The 25,688-nt window shown below is 38.5% G+C and overlaps 1 protein-coding gene and 1 long non-coding RNA gene across 2 annotated transcripts in view; both read right to left on the reverse strand.

Annotated features, from left to right (window-relative positions):
• Nucleotides 1-25,688, reverse strand: part of RNPC3 (RNA binding region (RNP1, RRM) containing 3) — a 205,674-nt gene that overhangs the window by 114,361 nt on the left and 65,625 nt on the right. The window lies entirely within an intron of this gene.
• Nucleotides 917-8,675, reverse strand: LOC138723614 (uncharacterized). The gene is made up of 3 exons (XR_011337903.1): nt 8,329-8,675; nt 6,898-7,090; nt 917-1,313 (listed from the first exon to the last, which is right to left on the reverse strand). It is a non-coding gene; the product is annotated as an uncharacterized lncRNA (long non-coding RNA).

Raw genomic sequence — 25,688 nt, forward strand, 5'->3', positions numbered from 1 at the left:
TTGTCCTGTCGCCTGTCACTTGGGAGAAGAGGCCAGCACCCTCCTCTCTACAACCTCTTTTCAGGTAGTTGTAGAGAGCAATGAGGTCTCCCCTCAGCCTCCTCTTCTCCAGGCTAAACAACCCCAGCTCTCTCAGCCACTCCTCATAAGGCCTGTTCTCCAGCCCCCTCAGCAGCTTTGTTGCTCTTCTCTGGACTCGCTCCAGAGCCTCAACATCCTCTTTGTAGCGAGGGGCCCAGAACTGAACACAGGATTCGAGGAGCGGTCTCACCAGTGCCGAGTACAGAGGGAGGATAACCTCCCTGGACCTGCTGGTCACGCCGTTTCTGATACAAGCCAAGATGCCATTGGCCTTCTTGGCCACCTGGGCACACTGCTGGCTCATATTCAGTCGGCTGTCAACCAACACCCCCAGGTCCCTCTCCTCCAGGCAGCTTTCTAGACAGACTTCTCCTAGTCTGTAGCACTGCATAGGGTTGTTGTGCCCCAAGTGCAGGACCTGGTACTTGGCCTTGTTAAACCTCATGCCATTGGACTCAACCCGGTGGTCCAGCCTGTTCAGATCCCTTTGCAGAGCCTCCCTACCCTCCAGCAGATCAACACTTCCACCCAGCTTAGTGTCGTCCGCAAACTTGCTAAGGGTGCACTCAATGCCTTCATCCAGGTCATTGATAAAGACATTGAACAGGGCTGGACCCAGCACTGAGCCCTGGGGAACACCCCTTGTCACTGGCCTCCAGATGGATTTCACACCATTTCCCACCACTCTCTGGGTCCATCCAACCATTTTTCCAGCCAGGAGAGTGCGCGCCTGTCCAGGCCAGAGGTGACAGTTTCCGAAGCAGAATGCTGTGAGAAACTGTGTCAAAGGCTTTACTGAAGTTTGCTGGGTAAAGACCTTGGGCTGTTTTATTTTACCATGGAACCAAAGAGAATTTACAATTTCTCCTGTATGGAGAAACCCTGAATACTGATAAGTCATTTCTGAGTAAAGAGTTGTGAAATTACCATGAAACCAGTACATGACCTCAGAAATTATTTAAACATTCCTTTCAAAATTGGTATTGGGTACCAGAAGTATTGTTTTCCATATGAGAAATTCTTTTAAATATCCTATTCAGTGGATCTGGCAACCACTGGAAGTTGTATCTTATTATAGCTTCTTGAAATACACATTGTAATATAAAATCATTCAAAATGCCTTCTGCTTCTGAGTTCACAGAATTTCCATAAACATTCAGGGTTCCTATGCTTTTCTTTTCACGCTGTCAGCAGTTTATGAACTCTGGAATACTTGGTGTTTTCTTCTTATCCTGAAAGACATAATAAAAGCTGAGCAAACTCTATGATATTGTATTCTTCAGCTCTAACTTGGGTTATAAAATGGTTTGTCAATAAGCAGTGATGTCTTGTATAATATATGTGATGTATTTCTTGACACCTCAGCTGGTGAAGTCACGTACAGATTTAGTCTCTTCTAGCTTAAACTGTCTGGAAATCAAAGCACCTGTTTTAAACCGGTTTAGTAAGTGCTCCCTTTTCTACATGCAGATGTGTAAATAGCCTGTAAATAGCCTGTATAGTGGAGTTCCAGGACAAGGTGAGATGTGAGTCTCTTTGTGGAGATGGTTTTCTCTCTTTTTCCACTAAAAAAAAAGTACTTTGTCTGGCACACATAGCCTAAACATTACCTCTTCCCTCTCTGAAACTCATTTTCTGTATTCCTTATGTTAAACTTCTGTAACTCTTTGCATGTTTTGTATTGTTTGTCTTTAAGCAGAATAGAGCATTACTTGTGGTTTCTTTTTGGAGTTTGTTTTATGACTAGCATACTATTTAATGTATTTTCTGTTCTTTATATTGCCTACCTATTTCACAATTAATTGAAGGTGAGGCTTTGGAGGTCTGTCTCCAGTGGTCTGTACTCCTATAGCCACCGGGGCTCTTACCTTTCTCCTGAGTGAACAAGGTTATTTGATTAGTTCAATGCAGAGGCTCTGTGTGGAGCCAACTGTCTGCTTTCTGTGAGACCAAGAAAGATTCAGAAGTACCTGCTCAAGGAGATTTGTAGCAGAGCTCATAAGAAAGCTATAAAAGTATTTCAGATGTAAATATTCTACTCACAGTTGCAGCTGTGTAATCTAGAGAAGTAGCTACTGATTTAGAGATGTGAAAACAAAATGTAGCCTTATTAACTTAGCTGTTCTTGAGATGCGAGAATGTCAGTTATGAATATTTTGGCCCTGGATAATTAGACAACAAGCTTCTTGTTAACTGTTAGTAGGAATCATTTCTTTGCATGGTCTTAATTTATTGTATTTCAAAGAGAAGGTGAACCACATTTGTGATTAGTTTTATTCTCTGTAAGCCCTTTCAAGTCATAGGATGAAATAAAATTATGACCAAGTCTAACAGTGGACACAGATAAAGATTTTCTCTCTGCCAGGAAATGGGGGGTATGGAAAGGTTTCCTTCCACTAATAGTTCAGAAAAAAAAAAAAAAGTTGAAAAACAGAACAGAAAATAAAGGCAAAGTTGTAGTCTGTACTAGGCAGAGAGAGACCATTTCAGCTCTTCCCAATTTGCTAGAAAATATCTTTGCTTCTCTCATCACCTTTCATTTCCCCTGCTAGCAGCTTATGTTAAAATATTTACTGAAGCTGTTGCTTAAAACCACAGTATCCAAACTGGGGTGAATTTGCAACAGGATTCTTGTAATTTGTGCCCAGGGACTGGAAAGAACTGCACGTCATTATGCAAGTGGCATATGTAACAGTCAGGGTACACAGTGAAACCAAAAGGAAAATAAAGCAAATCACTTTTGTACATGCCTGAGAATTGACACAATAGTTTTCTCTGAAGCGATTCTGTCACATTGTGAAAATGTATGCTTGGACCTTTTAGAAACTTTCTATTATATACTCAATAGACCGTAACAGCTCTGAAGCTAACTGCAGTGTTTATACAATAGAACAGCTCTTTATTTTTGGTCTATCATGCAAGTGTATATCTGAGCAATTCTAAAAGGGCATATTTTACTCAATGGACTATAGCGGCTCCTCTGGAGCCCGTTACATTGCACAGTACTTTGTAGTACGTTGCAGTATCAATGTTAACACAGTCATACCCATCTCTATGGTGTGCTCTTCCAGTATTTTCTAAGGACTGATTCTCTTCCCACCTTCTGAGGTGACTTCACGGAAAGGGTGACTGCCCCAAGCAGCATCCTATTTTGCCAAGCTTCTGCCTCTCTTTTTGTAGAGAGACTTGCCTCCTGGAGATGAGTGGATCAGTGGGAATTAAAGTCATTGCCCAAATGTTACTGGAGGATCCTATGGTTAATCTAAAGTGAAAAACCACAACTTCTCCCAATCACCTGGTAACTCCTGCATGTTTCCTTGAAAATCTTAGGGGGTTTGGTGTACCTGTGGATGTCTTGATATCTTATTCACATGGAATTTATTGCCCTTTTTAAATAATGCAGACACTTGGCTTTGTCTTGCACTGATTCTTGTCAGCATCACCCTGCTTTACATTTCCAGTGACCCAAAAAGGAAGGTGGAGCAGCAAGTTTGGAGTGTCCTGTGAAAGCCTGAGATGCAAGAGCTTACTTCTCAACCCATAAGCATCTCTCCAGGTTGCGTGAGGGAGGAGTTCATCTGTAAGCAACCACTCAATACTATGATGGTTTCCACCTATGCCTGGCTTTCCCTCAGAACTGCAAAACTTGAGCTTGGTGAGGATACTGTATGAGGCAGGAAACAACCTTCTCAGTTAAAAGTTGGACCAGAATCTCAGTTAGTACATGTTAGCTATGTGACTGAATATTTTATATTGTGATCTCTGCTTCTTCCCTTATTTTAGTGAAACAAAATTGATTAATTATTGGATATTTTGGATTTCTGCCTTTTTTTTTCCCCTCAGCTTTTTCAGAGCTGCTGGTATTGCTGAGGCTTTAATACCAGTAAGAAGGGAATTGCATATGCAAATTTCACTCCCTTAATTAAAATCGGGAGCACTTGATTACACTGCTAAGCCCCAGAGCTGCGAATATGTAAACAAAGGTTGCATACTCAGGAAGGAAAATCGAACCCTAAGCCATGTTGTTGTGATAGACTCCTAGTCTGCTGTTAATATGAAGCCCAGTGCAAAATTAAATTCCTTATTTCTGGATTCCAGTGCATGCTGTTCCAGGAGCATACTTTGCGGTTACTTTGTTTAGGCTTGGGATTGTTTTGTTTCCATTCTTTATTTGATCCTTTTTCTTTCTGGTTGGTAGGAATAATGCAATTAAAATCAGGTGCAGCTTGAAGAATATGATGGGGTATCTAGAAAAAGTGATTGACTGGAAAAAAAGAGGTCATGGGCTTTTATTTGGGTTCTTTATTTGTCCTTCGGTATATGGCCTTAGTCCTTCAAAATCCAGAGAATGCTGCTCTTCTGCTGCCTGCCTCCAGAAGTCATGAGAACTTTCACTAGTGGATCTGAGAATATGAGTAGTGAGAGATTTTTTCTTGAGGTAGCCAACTTTCTTAAAATACTTGTTCCTGTCCTTGCACAGTAGTCATTAGCCTCCCTCAGCTATGCTGATCCAACTGTCCTTGATAGATTGGATTGTTCAAATAATCTGGTCACAAGAAAAACAAACAAACAAAAAAAACAAAAAAACCCACAGAAGAACATCCTAGCAGTGTGCATTTTCTCTAAAACAGATAATTTCAATTATCTAATTCATAGCACAGTTCCACAAAGAGTGCTATCATAACTAAAAGCCCTGCAGTGACCCAGGTTTAAAAAATGCCTGGGAGGGAAAAATTGAAGAGCAAAAAATTCTTAGACTAAATCTACCAACATCATGAGAACGCTTTGCAGGTGTACCCTCTCTGGTAAAGACAGTAGCATTACATTTCCATTTTCCTATCTCTTTCTAAGCGTAAAACAGTGTGGTAGTACAGATGATCTGCTTTCCTTACACGCATGTATCGTATTGAGCTGTCAAGTTCCCTTTTTTGATCAGTCAGTTACCTCCCAGTCTTAACAAATAAGAGCAATCCTGGAACAGATATGGGAATTAAAAGGTCACAAGCTACTTATACTTGTGTGGCTCCCACAAACCCTAGGTGTTTCCTTAAGAAGCCATGTATATGGTGCAAAGTAGGCATAACACTGTTCCATGCTGGTTTGTTACACTTGCTTTGCAAATCAAAACTGACTATACATGGTATTGGTAGAGAATAAGACTGTTGTTTAAATTAAACAGCTCTGAGATTTGTGAAGGCTATGGTATGATTGTGTCTTGTTCATGTCTTTAAAAAAGAATATTGCAGAGACTTATTTTTTCAACTTATTTTTTCTGAGGTCTTTTCTGCTTAATGTCTGATTATCTATGGGCTTCTGCTGATATGAAAGATATGTAGCAAAAATCAGCATCTGCACAGATGATGGCCCAGAAATAGCAAAGGCTGATGCAAATTACATATGCAGTCTGTAGATTTCACTGACTCGTTTCACTTACGGATACAATTCAAACCCACTCCCCATACACAGCCTTTAATCAATTAGGAATAGCTAACTATAAAAGAAAATTGCCACAAACTACACAGGTCCAATGAAAACAGAGCTGGCAGGACCTACATTCAAGGAAGATGACACCTACCCTAGTGTCTATCAGAGTGGGTGAGATTTATTGCCATTAAGAATGACAATTTTGATCAAAACCCATACAACCAAACTATGTATTCACTAACTCTGCCTACTGATTTTAGGATAAATATGCAAATTCCTCTACTCTGATCTGTGACTTAGAGACTTCATGTCATCAGGAAAATGGATCTCTGCATTGTGTTTTAATTTTGCATAGTACTTAGTTCATAGTCAAAGTAGTACCCAAACTAGATTATTAACAGAAAGCAGTGCAATTTCCTAAAGATGAACTAGAACCCAAACGCAAAGGGCAAGTTTCTGTTACCAAGATAAACTATCTTCTTTTGTCAGTTCCTGCACACAATGCATTAACATTAATGACAGTTTTAGCCACACGCATGTATATCTCTAATTAACACTAATGGGCAATACATGCATATAGATTTCTGGTTAATGCTGATGGGAATTACATATACGTGCAACACTCATTAGCATTAATGAGGGTTCTCCTGTGGATATCTAATGATCATTAATAGGAGTTACACGCATGTGTGTTTCCCATTAACATTTATGGCATGTGCATCTCTCATTAATATTGATGGAAAATACAGGAAGCCATATCCCTCATATTTGTAGGTGATGCACACGCTGCAAGGAGACAGCTAGTCCTGCCATATCCTCAATGAGGAAATTTGAGCCGTTTTTAATTCTGTTCTGAAGCAACTTCAGTTTGTTCTGTCTTTTGGTTAATTGCCCAAGGTCTCCTTGACCTTGGATTGGTTTTCTTCCTACATGAATAAACTATTTCTGAAAAAGCCTAAACTTTTTTTTCTATGGTAGCAGACAGCATATTAACTCTGCATTTGTTTTTAAGCAAACATATTTCTGAATTACTGTTATTTCATAGAAAAGTCTGTATATGCATTAAGTGGCATAGGGTTGGCACATGCCAGCTGCTGAGTTATTACTTATAGGCACACAAAATTTATTATAAGTTCTTGTGATCATAACTCTGTTTTATATCATGTATAATAATGCAGTATTGTGTTAAACTCTGACACGGTTCCTGATGAATGCAATAGGGACTAAAGGTCATACCTTTCCTTTGGAATAGAAAAGGATTTACTACAGTAGTGAGCTTTTTATCCTTCCAGTTACAAAGGGATTAAACTTCAGCACCCCTTTCAAAAATGTGTTCTTGTAACCTGCCAAATGGTTTCCATGGGCTTTCTATAAGTCTATATTTTAGGTTACCTTTTGAACATCTGCCGTTGCTGTGCATAGTGTTAGTGCAGAGCTCAGGGTTTCGTGTGGTGGGGCAGCTGAGAAGTCTGGTCTTAGAACTTCCCTCTCTCTCCTTCATGGGACATCATCGCTTGGGTGGATGCTGAAGAACTTGCAGCTCAGCAGCAGAGGGTTATGTGGTCTCCATGTGATGTGGACAGGGCTGAGGAAGAACATTGATCTCCTTATTAGGTCACACATACGGAGAGAGGGGAAGGTGACTGCATAAAACTCTGGACTGTTAATGAAGTGATTTGCACATAGTTCTTACCATCTTATCCTGTTGTAGGATAGATTCTCTTTTTCTGTACTTTGATATACCTATCACCTTGTACACAGGAACTATAACCTAAAACAGGATCTCTAGATGCCACTGCAATGGTTTAAACAACGATACAAACTACAATAATAGCCACATCAAATATATGCTATTTAAAAACAAAAACAATATGTTTAGATTTAAAAGTGCCCTTTGGTAAGATAGTCTTATTGCTTTTCTCATTACCGTACAGAATTAGAATACGCATTGTCCATGCAGATTAGTTACAAAAAACCCCGACTTTTTGCAAATAACAGATAAAAATTGAAGAATTACATTTGGCAAATGCAACTGTACTGTATTAGATTCCCTAAGGCTGTGGGAGGTACATATTGCACCTTCCTGTGCCAGTGAGTTCGTTGCTGTTTGAGAAGGCTTCAGCAGAGGGAACGACAGGCTGTATCACTGCAGCGACTGCTCCATTTCAGGACCTTTCTGGAGAGAGGAAGGGGGAGTGGGAGTGTGAGAGCAGTTTTAACTCCCACAAAAGCTGTGCAGACAAACTGCCTCGCATGAGCTTTTTCCACCTACCCTAGGTCTGCCCTTTTGGCAGCTTGTGCTGAGAACTCCTTTGTTGCATATTGGTTCCTCGTCATTACAGTGGTGTAAGAGATGTTGTCACTGCTTTCTTTATCAGCAGATGTTTCATTGCTGGGCTCCATGACCCCAGCAGGGTCTGTGGGGTTCCTATATATAATCTACATCAATCCTCATGAAAATCGACAATGGATCTAGATACAGCAGCCATAAGTGCATTAAACTCTTTATAGGCACAAACATACAGACTCAAACATGTGCTTGCATAACACATATATGCACACATATTTACCCACACTCATATGCACCCATCCTGGAAAGTCTAATAGAGGAAAGGTGGTTCTAGCGCTAAAGGATGACAGATGTCAGAAGGCATCAAGGAAAATCACAACAATAATATTCTGTCTGGCTACAATGGCATTAAAGATTCTAATCTGTAACTACAGCTTTCACTTATAATTCAGAACTCAGCTGCTAAACAAACTAAATAATTTATCAAGTACAATATGTTCTAACTTTGCAGCTTGCAAAAGCTGCAGCCATACCTTTGTTTCAGAGAGTCGTCAAATGGTGGAAATGTCAAGCTCTTCCTTAAAGTGCATCTTCCTCAATTCCCTTGGTAGATAGCACTGATTTTTTTTCTAAAGATGTTTTATTGTTTTTCTCCTTTTCATCAGGGTGGGGTTGCCATGACAATAAAGTAGGATGCCTTGCTGGATTTCACCTTTGCTGTCTTGCTTCATATGATTCTCTCTCCTCAGAGCAAACATGGTGGATGCAATGCACATACAGATGTCTGATTTCAGATTTCTTTCTCAAGTGTGCTTGGCAGCTGCTCTCCTGAGACAGGCAAAGCAGCACTTCACAAACAGCACTTCACTTCACATTCATCCTCCCGCTCTCTAATGGCCACCATCGTGTCTCTCTTGCTTTGTGAGCTCTCTTTGAAGATGGACAAAGATTTTCATGAAAGACTTGCTACCAGAGTAAACAGAATTTTTTTTAAGCATTACAATTAAGGAAATTACTAAATCAGTTCTTCTTTTAAGTTAGTTGAGGTCAGATGGAGAAATATGCCGCAACAGAAGTTAGAAACAGCTATTTCACATCTCAGCAATATGTACAGAGCTAAGCTAGTTACTGAATTTCAAAGGCCAGGTTTAGGTTGTGATGCTGTCATCATAACTGAGCTGGGTCTCTTCCTTCCACTCTGTCGATGTTTATTGCTATCCCAGTTTTCCCCTGTTAGACTTCTAGGACTTGTCCCAGACAAAAAAGAAAAAAGGTACAATCAAATCACCCATCTGGATGAAGAGTTTTCATAGAATCATAGGATCACGAGGTTGGAAAAGACACCTTAGGTCATCAAATCCAACCATTCCTAACTGCCACTAAACCAAGTCCCTGAGCATCTCATCTACCCATCTTTTAAATACCTCCAGCGATGGGGACTCAACCACCTCCCTGGGCAGCCTGATGGCCCTTTCTGTGAAAAATTTTTTCATATATTTTATATATCATTATATATATCTTTCCCACATCTTTCAAAATAATGGTAGCATCTCAGAAATCCAAGTGGAAAGGATGGTAAATGCAAACTTAAGTCATAGACCTTCTGTTTAAACCTTGAAGAGCAACTCTTCTCTCCTTGTAGAGTACTGTTGCTGGAAATACTTGATACTTAAATTTCTGATACACCATCAGAATTTAAAACACCATATCCCAGTAGCCATACATCACAAAAGAAATTGAAAAAATATACATGGCATGTTTATGTGATGTGAATTTTTTTCCCTTTAATGTTTGGGTTTCCCTTTGCAGTTTATCCAGTAAAGAAAAGTAAAGTAGTGATATATTACATTAATTCCTGTGGATTAACCTTGATGCTTTTCTTTGCTGCTTTTCAATACTCTGATTGTAGTGGCTATTCTGAGAAAGTGTTTCCTGATTTCCAGTTCAAGGTCTTGTCCTCTGTTTTCCTTCTGTCTTACTCACTGTTTCCCACTGACTTTACTAACGCTGCCCTGGCAGAACATTGCTGTCATTTTAAAATATCATTACAATATTTGTTCGTCTGACTACGTTGGTCTCTGACTGCCAGTCTCACTTTTTCTCTTGAACGGATTCTATTGGTAGAATTATTATTCAAACATTATAACACCCAAGAGATATGGGTAGCGTCTAGCTTTACCATTTAGTTAATGCCATAGAAAACTTACAATCTGGATGGAAGGCAAAAAACAATGCATAGATATCAAGACAGAGGGGAAGAAGGCTGCAATAAAGACTACATGACTTTGCATGCTAAGCATCAATCTTAGCACTGTGTTGTTTATCTCTTACTTTTGGGGTATTATGATAAAAGAGAGAAGGGGAATCTCCAGAGCTATCAGGTAGTTGTGCAGCTGTTCCTTCAGGAGCTCTTTCATAGGATGAGGTGAGGCAATGAGCATGAAGTTATTTGAAAATCTTGCAGTTAGCAAAAGATGGCTTGCCAGAAGAATGAGTGGTAGCAATTGATTTCTTAATAAAGTCATCACTCAGAAGACTGAAGTAACTATTCTGTGATGTGAGAAAATTTAGTGCACATTATTTTGCTGAACTGCGACTTTTGTTTTCAGCCTGGTAATAATGGTCTGCAAATACAGGTTCACAGCTGCCCTTGTGACAATTACCCATTACTTTACAAGACAGACTGTTTACTCTTTCTGCCCAAAACTAATACTTCTGAGCATGATATGTCACAGCTACAGAGGGTAATATCATGATTGCAGAGCAAGCTGTGTTTTGGCTGCTTCTCTCCAGGTTGCTTCTCAGGGCAGAGGTCGAGAAACTTGCCAGTTGTTTGGACAGGACCAGACAATCCCATGCCTTTTAAACCAGACTTCAGCCTTATTTACTATGCACGAGGCCCAGCTTCACCTGGTTCCAGTAAGCTTTTCCTCAGAGTGGTTGTGACAGTGCCTGCTTATAAGTGACCTTAAAGCAGATTTTGCACAAGAAACGGTATCCATCCAGTCTCCTGAAACATGCAGTATGTGTAGATCCCTTGTCCTGGAAAAATGAGCAGCAACTGCTGATTTGCTGCTATTTTGAAAATGCACCGAGGGAGCAGGTGAAAAGAAGAAAATCAGAATGTTTTTAAAGGGACATTCATTGCTTAATATTTTTATCAAGAGGATTTCAAAGTATTTTGTGTGAGCATTACTGTTATCCCCAGGTTATACACAGTGGAACTGAGATAAGTACAAATCAGCTACTTCCTCAAATCCGTGTGAGAGTTCAGTGATGAAATCAGGAACTGGACTCCCCACGTTGTCTTTCTATTACATGTTTTAACTGTTACATATCCCCATGTCATTTCAGTTTCTGGTATTTATGATTCCAACTCAGCAGCATTTCTTGCTATTTAATTCAATGACAATATGCATGACTTTGGCGGGGGGGGGAGAAAGGGTATACTTTTAGGGCAGCCCAAGTGTGCTGTTTATAGTCTAAAATGCGTTAAGTATGAAAATTTTGAAAATATCCCCCTGGACTTTTTGCTGAGCCTGCCAAGAACAGTGACAATTGGCAGAAGTAATTTTTGTGACGGATGCAAAAAAGCTGACCACATGATTTGATATAACCCTACACCAACTCTCTGAAAAGAAAAATGGAAATTCAACCTGAATTAAGAAATATCCAAACTGAAAACACAGCTTATTATTTATCATATTTACTCTGAGTTAAAGGATAATTTAGCTTTTATGTTATATTGCATTATTAGGACCATATAATACTACTTGATAAACAACTTTTTATAGGCCCAAGGACACACCTGGCTGAGTTGAGGTGCTGAAGCATATTAAGATCACGTAAGCTCTATCTGTAGTACGTTCAAATGGGAAAACTCATAAGTCAAATACCATGTCATTTGTCATACATATAGTAACTACAATGTTTCCAAGATCACATTACAGCAGAGCTTCAGTCAGGTGCTCTTATATTCCCCTAACACTGTTTTAAAAAAAAAAAAAGATATCTGCCTCAAGTTGCCTTATTCTGCTTGAAAAATCAGCATCTGCTAAGAGAAAAAAATTCTCAGAGGCTTCACTGCTGCAGAATAAAGCCAATAAAATGCAGCAATGCAACTGCATTAAGGATGGATTACATTAAAGTTACAAGTATGTACATGATAACATTTATGAAAAATATTTTATTGTAGTCTTTCAAAAAGTCTTGTAGGGCACATAGTAAAATATATTAGATTTTTCATATTTTATACTTAAATAATAATAGTAACAACATGGTAATGGATGATTTCCAAATGTAATAGCTCTTTGTGTTAAGATAATAAAGTTACCTAAAACTTTCATCTGAACAGCAGGTTCCTTTAAGCCCTGTATGCTTGCATTGTGTATTTATTTGGCCACGATGTAAAGAGGAGAATTAGCAACTAGGGTTTGGGAATGACTCTTCCTAAGACAATAAATGCTCAGCCAACCTTTAATTCGCTTTCTCACCGTTCAGCTGAGATGCCCAGTAAGTCTGTTAATTAGTAGTGGTCACTCATGAAAGGAGCAGCAGCAGCCTGTGAAGCACAGCAAGACCTGTGACCTCCTCCTTCCAGTAGCTACATACAGGTGCCTGTTTAGGAGGCTCTTTCTACTGGCCTGTGCTAGAGACAAATTACTATCCTAAAAGAAAAAGCTTGCAAAAGGGCCAAGGCAAACTTTAAATGTGTTTATTTTACGGCTCTTTAGCAGAGTGCAGGCAGAGATGTGCAAGACACTGAACCCAGGAGATCACTGCTCTTCAAACAAGCAATGAATATTTGACCTATAATTGAAGATAGGTCATATTATCTTATTTCTTATGGGTATTGTAGTACCCACAGGTAGTCAAAAAGTCAGAGGAGTTGCCGTATTAACATAATTCATATGCTGATGAGCCAGAGCTGTTTGTGCAGCTGGATGAGGACCATTTCAGTACACATTACCGTTATTCTTCAGCTATGTGATGTCTTTAATGCTAACTGCTGTCTTTATTTCTCTGAGTAATTCCCTGAAAAGAGATGTAATATTAATAATCTTGAATAGTTTAGAAATTTGCCGATACATACTTGAAAATGCTTTAATCCCCTTGCCAAATAGAATCAATGAGCAAATATATGTTGCTTGGAAAATTATTCAGATAAATTAAACAATATCTGTATGCATTTGTTACTATTTCAAACATTCCAGGTCTAAATATTCTTGTTTTCAGAAATTTGATGCAATGTGGATTAGAACAAGCAAGAAAAAAAACTTCTTTTCTGATTAAGAGCATAGCACTAGGAAGGGCAGGTCAGCTATTGATTTCAATGCTCATCTTTGACATGCTCAATGTGAATATAACACTGATACAAATCTAAAGGATTTAAATTCCTTATTTTTAGAATGGATCAAACTCATGGTTCTTGCCAACCACACTATTCAACCTGAGAGAGAGTGGGACATTTTTCCGATTTTGAGAAACATTGAAGTGCTCTTTCTGAAAACAGAAACCAGTTCGTGTCATCACAGCAGACATGGAGAAATGTCAGTGAGGACTGTAACTTCAGTCAAACAGCTCAAAGCAAACTCAGACAAACTTTAGTGAGAAAGATTTTGCATTAGTGCAAATGCCACTAGTTATAAAATAGTGAGGGGGAAAATAGACAGGCTGAAATCTTAGTAGATTGAATCAATTTTTTCCATGAGGCATTAGCAAGGTTTTAAATAGCTGCAACCTGCACATTAAAAATGCCCATGTGTATAATACATGAATAAGGGCACCTTGGCTGAATACATTATGGAAGAAAACTGTCATCTTTACCCCCTTCACAATCACACTTCTACTTGCTTATGTCAATAGACAAGAATAGTGAGGAGCACTTATCAAAAGGTGAATTAAAGAGTGAATCATTGAATTAAAAACCTGTCTAAAATATGAGCATCCCTCCACCAGTTCCTTGCTTTCTACTTCTTTCTCAAATCAGACCATTTTTTCACAGCTCTTTATTTAGACACAAAGCCTGGTAAATGATTATGTTTTATCCACAGATTGACTGGGGATATTTTTGTGATTCATTCACCTGCTGCTCCAGCAAAGACATAGTTCCATCTTCATTTATATACCTAAGAGACAATTCAGATGCAGAAGAAAATGCGTGCTACCAAAAGGAGGTTGCTGCATCTGCTGTGTTTGATATATATGAAGTATGGCAAAAATCTCTCTGCAGCAGTTTGTCTTTGTATTTAGGATGAGAGGACATAATAATGCACTTGCAGGGCAGGATTGACTCATGGAATATTTCAACAAGATATTTAGATTTAAGGCAGTGCTACTCAATAAAATATATATATTTATTTTGACAAGCCATATCTTCCTGGCCTATGAGCCCATTTCAAGAAACAGAGACCCAGAATTTTTGAATCAAAGTAGTTTGACTTTTCCCCCTTATGTACTGATTCCCTATGTAACCATTATTTTGCAGCACTCTCTGTAGAAAGGCTGGCAATTCAGCTTTTTAATGATGCACTCTCTCTAATGATGGAAGGAAAAAAAATGTGGCAAGTTTTCTGGTAGAGGTGGCTCTTGTCTGTGACACTGGGTTTTAGCTCACAAGTGAGTGGAACAATATACAGCTCCAGCTGACGAAGCATATGAATTGCTGTTACCAGTGAGAGCTTGTTAAGAAAATGAAGTGCATGTCTACGCTTCTGCTTTATATTCCATGGAAATCAAAACCATTTTAGGCCCTGTATGCAGGCCTTTGCAGATATCTGAGTTGTGTTTTTTCCATCTGATTCATGTTTCTGCGAGTAATTTATAACACTAGCATATGCAGATAGAGTTTTTAGGCTATTTATGATGCTCCTTTGAGTATACTTCAGCCCTCCTTCTTAACAGGGAGGAAAAAAGTTTTTTCTGGACAATGTTTTACAACAATAGAAATTACTATGATCTTTAGAACATGGAAATCCCTTCCTATTGTAACCACACTTTCTAAGTAGCAGCAGGCTGTTACCTCTGTTTCCTCATTCCATCATAAATAAAGGAAATCTAGTTTGCCCCTTCTTGTGTGACCTTGAGAAATGACGTAATCTTGGCAATCCTAAGGTTTCATCTGGCCTTGGAGTGAAACAAAAGTCCCAGGCTTCACACAGTGGCAGGGTGGACTGTCTCAGCTCTTTCGAGGTTGTGCTGTGCTCTGTGCTGGAGCAGTAGCTGGCGGGGAAGATTGAGTGACAGAGATCATTAGCAACCCTGTGAGACAACACTCTGGCAATCTACGTTTTACTTGGGAACAGGAATCAGTACTGCAGGCAAAAAGGAAAGATACAAGATCACTATAGTATCAGAGCTACTGTGTTTGCTTAAAAAAAAGTAAAATTGGCAAAGACACTGGCAATTAAAGGACTTGGGGTTTATCGTTACCTCCAGCAGAGGTTTCACTGTCCTTGTGTTGTGCACCATGCTATTACACTAAGCATGTGAAATTAAATTTCATTTCTTCTCCAGGACTATTTTAAAGCTGCTCCCATCAACACATGCTTCTTACTTGAAAAGGCTTGCCAAATTGTAGGATAAGAAAACAAAGCGATCAATTCCTGTTTAAAATGATCAGATAATAGTTAGCAAAACCATCTTTTATGGCTGCATTTTCAAACCCCTACTGAGATAAAAGAGGTGTGTCTGTGAAAACATCTGAAACCTCTAAGATACAGCCCTTTTGTGGGAAGGCTGGAATGGTCTTTTCAGGGCTTTTTCTTTATGTTGATAATTTTTAGAAATATAGATTAGAACACACCAAAAAGAAAGGGATGAGACACCCTAAGAGGAAAGCATGAAACAATATTTAAATGATATGTGACTTTATTCTTGCCTGAAAGCATGTTGAATTCATAAAGAGTCCCCCAGGATATTTCACAAAGTGGTGATACATAGCCTGCTTCCCTGACAGGTCATTACTGCATATCATGCTGGGATCTGGTGCACAGATTGCTGGTAGATGCTTTACCTGCCTCAGTCTCAGTGTAGCCCCTGTAAACATAAGTCAAGGACTCTACCTGTGGAATTCCAAATGTCCTGGCAGACCCCAAACAAGAGATGATTGAATTGCATTATAGGATGGAGCTGTCAAAAAAGGTTATCTTGAATTCAGAAGGCTTATGGACAGGATCCTTGCTAAACTCAAGTGTATAACGTGGATGGTTGTGTAGAGTTGGTTTATTGAAGTCCTCCTTTCTGATCTCATGCGAAATAGCAGACTGAGTGACTAAAAGCAATTCATTAAGAAGAGGGAGAGAGCAGAAAAGCAAATACAGGATAGGAGGGCTAAATGTAAAAATGCGGTATAGAGATGAATTAGGATGGATGAAACTGTGAGGAAAAAAATAATTCATTAGTGGAATTAGGTGAAGTCACACCTCACAGCTAGCAGAATTGCCTTTCTGTGTTTCATGGTGTTTCTCAGATGAGATCATCTGTGGTAGGTATGAGAGTTTTTCATGGTCATTTTGAAACCTAGACTGACTCATCCAGACCTGTGGGAGGTGTTAGTGGCACTCGAGAGAGAAGAAATCCCCTGCCTTTCCCCACCCGCCCCAAGCCATCTTCCTCTGGCAAGGAATTACAATCTGATCCTGGCCCACATTCTGCCCAGTCAAGTAGCAAAGCAGTAGCAAATAAAAAACACAAGAACTTGTAGATTGGGTGGAGTTTGATGATCCAAATTCTTTGTTAACTTTAGGCATTTGGAAATTTGCATTGTTTGTGCAAACTGTTAGTAAATAAAAGCTTTTTAATAGCTGCTGATGCTTATACAGATTTTGAGAGCAAAACAGTCAGCTTTCCTATTGGGAAACTAGTACAGCTGTGGAAGATTTAGGGATACATGGATAATAGGAAATATAATTGTGGTACTGCTTGGTAAAATGTTCAGCCTCTGGTGTTCTCCAGGGCTCAGTGTTGGAGCCAGTTTTGTTTATTGTCTTTGTCAACGATCTGGATGAGGAGATGGAGTGCTTGCTGAGTAAGTTTGCAGATAACACCAAGTTGGGCAGAAATGTTGATCTGCTTGAGGTAGAGGAGCTCTACAGAGCGACCTGGATAGGCTGGATGGATGGATGGACAAAGACTAACTCTATGAAATTCAACAATGATAAGTGTTGCATCCTGCACTTGGATCATGGCAACCCGGTGCAATGTGTAGGGGGGGTTGGGGGGAGAATGGCTGGAAAGCTGCTTGGCAGAAAAGCACTTGGGAGTGTTAGTTGACAGCCAGCTAAACATGAGACAGTAGCGTGTCCAGGTGGCCAAGAAGGCCAACAGCATCCTAGCTTGTATCAGAAATACTGTGGTCAGCAGGAGTAGGGACGTGATTTTCTCCCTGTACTCAGCGCTGCTAAGGATGCACCTCAAATTGTGTGTTCAGTTTTGGGCCCCTCACTGCAAGAAGGACATTGAGGTGCTGAAGTGTGTCCAGAGAAGAGCAACGAAGCTGATGAAGGTGCTGGAGCACAGGTGTTACAAGGAGCAGCTGAGGGAACTGGGGTTGTTTAGTCTGGAGAAAAAGAAGCTGAGGGGAGACATTATCACTTGCTGGTCTCTTCTCCCAAGTAACAAGTGATAGAACAAGAAGAAATGGCCTTATATTGGGCCAGGGTAGGTTTAGATTGGATATTAGGAAAAACGTCTTCACTGAAAAGGTTGGCAAAAAAAGAACAGGCTGTCCAGGGAAGTGGTTGGGTTGCTGTCCCTGTAGTTATTTAAAAGATGTGGAGAAGTGGCACTTAGGGACATGGTTTAATGGTGGCCTCATCAATGTTAGATTTATGGTTGGACTTGATGATCATAAAGGTCTTTTCAAAGCTAAACCATCTTATGATTCTGGAGGTAAGCAAAATTTTTTAAATTTCAGACATCTTGGTTATTTAGATTTATTTTAGATTCAGAACCTGCAAAATTAAATTAGTCTTCTGGCAATATTATTACCTTTCTAAAACTAAAATATCAGTTAGCAGTATTAACAGATACATTCTTGTGGTATTGCCATTTGATGAGAAAAAGAACAGCAGCTTTTATGCTAGAATAACAGAATTTCACTTTTGACCAGGTAACGTAATTCCTCAAATCCACTGTGGTCTTCCCATAACTTTTCTGACCAATTGGACATTGAATCACTTACTTCTTGAAATACGGTAAGAAAAAATCTGGTTAACATTAGAATGGGAAATATAATGTGATCTTATTGTTCTTATCTGAATTACCTTTTTTCATTATAGTGAAATAAAAAATGTGTGGATCAATAAACAGTGCTTCAGTATTAGCTAGCAGATTTGAGGAAGCGCAGCTGGGGATAAAAAATAGCTAAAGATTTCTTTGTAGTTGTTAGTAATATACCTTGTGAAATCTTCACTTCTGTATATTTTCTTTCTTCCTTTCTTTCTTCTCTCTCAGAAATAGCCTCAGTCAGTTTATTGATTTGTTTTTACCCCAGATTTTTAAATTGTCAAAGTAGTTGTGACTCCTGGTTTGACCAGATACTATCACCTTGACAGCATTTGTATGCTTGAATCACAGCTACCTGCTACGTTTGCAAAAGTCCTTAAGTTGTGAAGGCTCTACTAGATCATTGGATGGGAGTATTAGAAACCAAGGCTTTCTTACTTCAGTTCTTTGCAACACAAAAGTATACATCAGAGGCTTTATGTAAGCCTTAATAATAGTTTCTTCTTTGAGTGCTAATGTTTTTAAGCATCATATTAACATGTTAATATGATGAATAGATGACAGAAGGTATGGAGGGAAATGATCTATCAATGTGGATTAAGGAACAAGTGAAAGGTTCAATGCATTTATTACATGATGACATGGCTAATCAGTTCCTTGTCATTCTCTGTTTGATCTGCATTACTGAGTTAAATCTTGCTCCTTTGTGGGTACAGAAGGCTCCTTTGCAGTGCAGCCAGCCTGTTTTTCTACAGAAAGTCAGAAAATAGTGCGTGGCTACATGGTGATACATGGCCAGCACACTACAGAAAGCTAGATTCCTTTGCTTGCTCACATGGTAATACTGACCAGTAATACAATGTCAGCAAATAGATGAAGAATTAATAATTCTAAAATAGAGAAAAATTTAATGTTACGCACACAAAAAATGACCAGGCAAGTAAATCATAGAATCATAGAATAGTTTGAGTTGGAAGGGACCTTAAAGATCATCTAGTTCCAACCCCCTTACAATCATGTCATGTCATGGCAAGGAATAAGGCTTCTCTGCCTCAACCTCCCCATCTGTAAAAGGAGTCAGTCCATGAGGTTTCTTGGCATTTAAAAATTTTTATAACCACTCTACAAATCATGAATTTTTTTTTCAGGAGACTATTCCTAATTAAATATGGTTCCTAGTTAGGACACTTTCCTTCATGCTCATTTGCTTTTGTAGCATCCCATTGTTTCTAATTACTATATTTAATTATTCTCTTAGCCCCTTATCTTAAATTTCTCTCCTAACATTGTGATAGTTAGGCTACCACCCTTGGTCAGTGTTCAGTTATGTCATATAATTCTCATAAATGCTCCTCAACAGTCTAATTGTTCTGGTGCTTAAATATATTACTTTTATTTTACCCCTGAGCTTGATATTGCACCATCTACCATTGCTCTTTGTTTATAGCTTTTCAATCAATTTTAAATCCATGAGACAATGCTAATCTCCGACCCAAATGAGATTACTTTTTCCAGTATGATCTCTGAGGTATTGCATCTGATGTTTACTGACGCGGGATACAAGATTGAAAATTGCTCTTTGTTACAAAGTTGTGACCCCCACTTTAGTTGCTGTCGTTTTCAGCAAATATGTCTAGGATCATAATTTCACTCATTGGTGTTCATTGCTCATGTTTCCACTGTCAGTTGCTTACTTTCTTTTTTTAAAAGAAAAAAACCCACAAAAAACAACCAGAAAATAAACAACCCTCACTTCCATTATTTTCCTAGGGATTGTAATGTGATTTACCAGATGATAATTTCCACGATTACTCTTTATTCATCTCCTAAAGTTCGGTGTCATCCAGCCATCTGGTGTCTCATTAGTTCTGCAAAAACCCTAGTCTACAAAGAAAAAAAATTACTCACATGGCTAATTTTAAGTATGTGAATCGTCATGATGCAAATGAGACTGCTCATATTTTTTGAGCCAGGCATATAGATAACTCTTGCAGGACCAGGCCATAAAATACTTTCAAAAGATTTCTTTGCCTAATTGCATGAAGTAATTAAAATGCATGCTGCAATGTAATTAACACTGAAGTGCTAATAGGCCCATATTAAGGTTTTCCATGCATTTCCTCAGCAGCATTTCATTAATCACCTGGGCATTAGATATATGACAATAGGAAGCGCAGTGTAAATCACTATGAACCTGAAGCATGTTGGTGGACGCATGCTTTCAGGGCATTCAGTATCAGATGCAAAGCCTTCATAATTTATTAATTAACCATTTTGCTTTCTGTATCTCCCATTGTGCTAGAGACCCATACCAGCACAGTCAGGCTAGAATCAGCATGATCAGCTTTTTTGTTTTCTTCCATAAATAGCAGATTTTCTCTCTCAAACCACTTTTTCTCACCAATATGCCTATAAAACCACATCTTATTTGTCTTGAATTCTACAACCAGGATTAGGGTTTTTTTCTGTCTATAAAGGTGTTACTGCAAAGGAGCAGCTCTCTTCCATACCCTCTTTCTGACTATATCTGAGAAACACCTTTCAATTTGTTAACACAGTGCTCAGTAAAAACATCTACCCTATACCAGTTTTAGAGTGTCAATACTAAGGTGTGAACCACTTTGTGAAAGGCACCTTGTTATCACTATATATTATAAATATCCTTCAAACACCCACTCTTTGAACTTGTGACTTATCAGTCTGCCATCTCAAATTCACCTCTGCTAATTATGAAATAGTGATCTTGCTGATTACCCCTATAACAATAACATCTAGTTAGGAAGGGAATACTGCTTCTCCTGGCAAACAGCAATGTCTTGTGTTTCATTCCTTTCTGCTGCTTAGCTTATTAAATCCATTTGCACTCAAGTATAGCCAGTTTTCCATGTATCTCTGCAAAATCATGAATGTTCTTTTTTAGGCTCCTGAACTCAGACTGAGTGATGTGGAATATAGAGGATGGATATTGATTGCTATCTTTGACTTACATACCCCAGCTCAGAAATGCATTTAGCTGTGCATTTTATTAACTCAAATAGGAGATTATGTATTTTTATCGGCTTAAGTATTGATCAATGAAACAAAGAGAAATCATGTCTGTTTTCTTAGGAATTATAGTAAGTCTGCAAGTAAATTTCCTGATATCCAGCAAACGTCTTAACTACAACACTGTTCCTCCTGAGAACGTAAGGTCTCTAAGCTAGTCATTAACTGCTAGAAAATTTGAACCAGAAAAGGCAGAAGCAAATTCACCTACCTACCTTTAACTTATTTGACCAGCAGGGAGTAGTTCAGGTTTTATATTATTTATTTGTTATGTGCATTTTGATACAAGAATAGGCACTTCACCAACCTAAGAAGAGGAACATCCCAAAAACAACTCACCCAGGAGAAACAGAGGGACTGGCCAAACTCTGGAGTTAACTCTATGTACAAACATAAAAAACTCAACAAATACTACTTCCTCTAAAAGAAAACCAAACGATGACTTATTCCCAATGGACTCTTTCAAATGAAGAAGTTTAAATTCCCATATTATTTAATCATGTGCCAGATGAGAAGTTATTAATGATAAGCACGGTCTAAATACCAGTGTTAAATCTACTATACAGAGCTGGGAGTTATATATAAGCTGCAAAAATAAATGCTAGAATGAATGACTTCCCCACAGGTCAGAAAGTATTTGCATACAAACACCCTGACAAAAAGAGAAAGTTACTTTTAGACAGATTAAAAGCAACGTGAATTCATTTCAGGCTTAGCGTGAGTCCTGATGAACCAGCATGCTCTCTGGGATACAAAAAAAAAGTGTAACATCTTGGAAAGAAGAGAATTCAGTGAAGCCAAGCCATATCAGAATCATTTCATTCAAAAATCTCCATGTAATTTCCTTTTATTTAAACCATTATTAAGAAATATCCTTCAGCTTATCACCTGTGAAGCATAAGCTACCTTTGGTATTAACTTTGACACATACACAGGACTTGGAGGATTATATTAATTTAGGTGATAGGACCTGTTAGTGAGCATTTGATTGCCCTCAGTGCAGAAGGATTTACTCTTATTATTGATTTGTTGGCAAATATATTGGGTGGAAATCCCCTGGTATTGCTAGTAGCTAAGGATTCCAAATTTCATTGGATTTGTGAGCAATTTCCCTCTGTGTTTAAACTTGTGATCATTTATAAGAAAAGAGCCTGAGAACAAGGTGAAAAATAAATGCATATTTTTATTTCAGGAAAGCTGCCTTGTTTTACTTTGTTCCTGGTTGTTGATTGCATTAATCTGGCTTTTGTCATGGTTACTTTTCCAACAGGCAGTGAACAGGGAAAACATTGCTGCAGGAGCCAGCAAGAAAGGAGACATTACCTCTAACATGCAAAGGGTCATCGGGGCATATTTTCTCTCATACAGAAGGTAGGAAATCAAAACTATCCACCTTTTAGTTGCCACAAATAAATATATGGGCCAATGTGACTCCTTTTATAGTACTATTTCCCTCCTAAATAATTTTCCTCGTTCCTTTAGGCAGGAGTTAGTGAAAACCAAGGATACACCAGATTGAACCCTTGCCATTCCGACCCCTGGGGACGGAGCCGTGGGCATCCAGGCAACTCCTCCCCACTCATGTCATGGCAGGCAGGCCTGGGGCTGATAGGGCATGGAGAGGGCTGCCAGAAGGCAGGACACAGCCAGGGAGCAGGTCCAGGCATCCTTGGGAGCTTGTGCTGGTGACAGCGAGCATCTGGCTTCCCCATCCCTATGCTCTGCCTTGGTCTGTGCTCCAGCAATCAATATATTCTTAGTCCTTGTTACCAGGTCCCCAGGGGAGGTAAAATGATTTACCTTTATCTATTCTTTGCCAAGGGGCAATCCTTCTGTCCCTACACACTGAAATTTCTGGTAGAATACCATAGAAGTGTCACAAATTATGAATGCAGAATTGGGCCTCTAGGACACAAAAGGTCTCCTCTTAAGATTTTCTTTAAGACTATTCATAAAACTTGATCAGAATTAACAACAACAACAAAAAAGGGAGTTTAATTAAACCCATATTGGGAAATGTCTAAAGAAATAAAGGGCTCCATTACGTTCTCTTATTATATCCTACAATATTCATCCAATTAAGGTTAGCACTCAAGTTATTTTTAAGATGTGGCATGAATAAGATAACCTAAGATATCATATGATTGCTCCAGCTGAGACATAATAGTTGAAAGTCATTTTTCCAATAAAAATAACAGTGAACAGTGCTATTAATTCATGGTAATGATGCTGCTGGGAGAAGTATATGACTTCCACTGCTGAATAATCAAGCAAAGTAAATTAGCTTTAAGCAACAGAATGTGTGTGTACGTCTATGTGAGTGTAAACGACCTTGAGAGTAAAGAATTCAGAAAAACAAATTAAATACAGTTTTAAGCATCACAAGAATGTTTTTTAATTATGTATTTTGAATTTTAGTCCATGTGAATTGAAGATTGCAAGGCAAAATTAATTGTCTTTCTCTTCTTACATATTTTAACTAAAATAAGCAGATGTATGCTTCTACCTGAAACCTTTCCAAATTTCAGCTTTATCACATGAAGAAATATGGTTCCTGCCACATTTCACTTTTAGTTCTAACTCAACAAAATCAAAACCAAAGCATTAAATTTAATAAATCTTCAGGTTCTTATTCTTTGTCTCTCAGTCTTTGCTGTCTCTTTCAAGTGGGCTAGATTTAAAGAGAACATTTATCTCCATTGTAGACACATTAGCCTATTCAAGCTGATTTTAAACATTCAGCTTCTTAACATAGACAAATACAGCTAAAAAAATAATTTCCTATTAACTTAATTTCTTTTTATTTCCTACTCTTCCTGCCTCCCAGAAGGTACATATTTTCCTGAAACTATTTGCTTTTCACTTCCGGTACACTTCTGCTATTTAATTAGGTGTGTACAACTTGCACTTTTACTTGTTAAGACTTAATGTGTTAGTTAAAACCCCTCAGTTCACCACTGAAAAGAAATGCTGCCCTTTTTGCAGTCCATTTCTTACATTTTTTCATACATAGATACTCTACACACCTCCACTTAATCAATGCTTCTTTGCATTTTTTCATATTGATTTCCCCACAGTCCTTTGTGTTCCTTCCACTTGCAGTCCCTCTCACCAGACTGGTAGTGGTACAGCAGCTATATGTACATTTTTCTCTATTAAATACAGTTAAATACATCATAGAATCATAGAATCATTGAGTCATTAGGGTTGGAAGGGACCTTAAAGATCATATAGTTCCAACCCCCCTGCCATGGGCAGGGGCATCTTACTAGACCAGACTGTCCAAGGCCTCATCCAACCTGCCATTAAACACCTCCAGGGATGGGACAGCCACAACTTCCCTTGGCAACCTATGCCAGTGTCTCACCACTCTCATGGTGAAGAAATTCTTCCTAATGTCTAGTCTAAATCTGCCCTTCTCCACTTTATACCCGTTCCCCCTTGCTCCCATGCTTCCCAGACAAACTGGCTGACCATGCTGCATTGTCTTTTCACCTGCTCATCTCGTGTTCCATCCTCTCAAAGGTGACTGTTGTGGGGAAGGACTGAGAGGGAGCAAACCAAACACATTTTGTTAACTAAGACATCACTAAAAGTTCGTTTCTGTTCATAGAAACTTCCTAAAGGAAACATGTCTTACCTTTTCATTCCAGTCAGGCTACAAATAAATTTGGGACGTTTAATGAGAACAGAAGAAGAGAGGAAAAAGGACAAGGGAGAGCAAAAAGATGAAGGTTTTAAAGCTTCCTATATACAGAAGTCATATCTGGAAGTAAATGGACTTGATTTAGCCATACCTTGGACTCATGAAGAAAATATATATAGAAGCATTAGCCCTGCCAACAATTTTCCAGCCCTTCAAAACAGTACAAAACTCACAGAATTCTGGAAACCAGTGGACATACAGAGGGTAAAATGTAAAAACTTCTAGCTTTTCTTTAAGTATGTTAATGTGCCTGGCAGAGATTTTTATTTAAATATATAGACTTTAGTTATATGGATTTACATATAAAGATACAAATTTATATGTAGTATGTATACAGATAGAGATTTAGATAAAAAGATATATTTTTAGATGTAGGCTAGATATTTAGTATTTCTTTAAAGATTCAATCAATGATGTAGGAATATTAGTTGAGGTCTTTTGGAAAATGACACATTTTATGTGTTTCAGAATGAAAACACAAAGGAGAGCTCCTGATCTATTTCAGCTTATTTTTCGGAAAAATTACATATATTATAAATACGTAACTGAGGAAAGTAATATGTCAATAACAACAGAAAGACTTACCTTTTACTAAAATTTTGGAACTTTTTAATAATTAGTCTTGTGAGTTAAATTCCATTTTGAAAAGCAAAGTCTTTGAAAGCATAAATTCCCCTGCAGAACAGATATTCTAGTTCAACTATAACTTTCTGTTTGTGAACATATTCATATTTTCAAACTGATTTTGCAATGGAAATAATGAACATGTAGAGGTTTATTTAGAAACCAGATATTGACAGTTAGGCTTCTAGTAACCTGGATGGGATTTTCAGTGTCAAAATGATTTGGGGAGATCCAAGATATCTAATATCTAAGAGAACTAAATGCTAGTCCTGAATTTTTGGGAGATTCACT

The sequence above is a fragment of the Phaenicophaeus curvirostris genome, chromosome 8 (assembly GCF_032191515.1).
Source record: "Phaenicophaeus curvirostris isolate KB17595 chromosome 8, BPBGC_Pcur_1.0, whole genome shotgun sequence".
NCBI classification, from domain to species: Eukaryota; Metazoa; Chordata; class Aves; order Cuculiformes; family Cuculidae; genus Phaenicophaeus; species Phaenicophaeus curvirostris.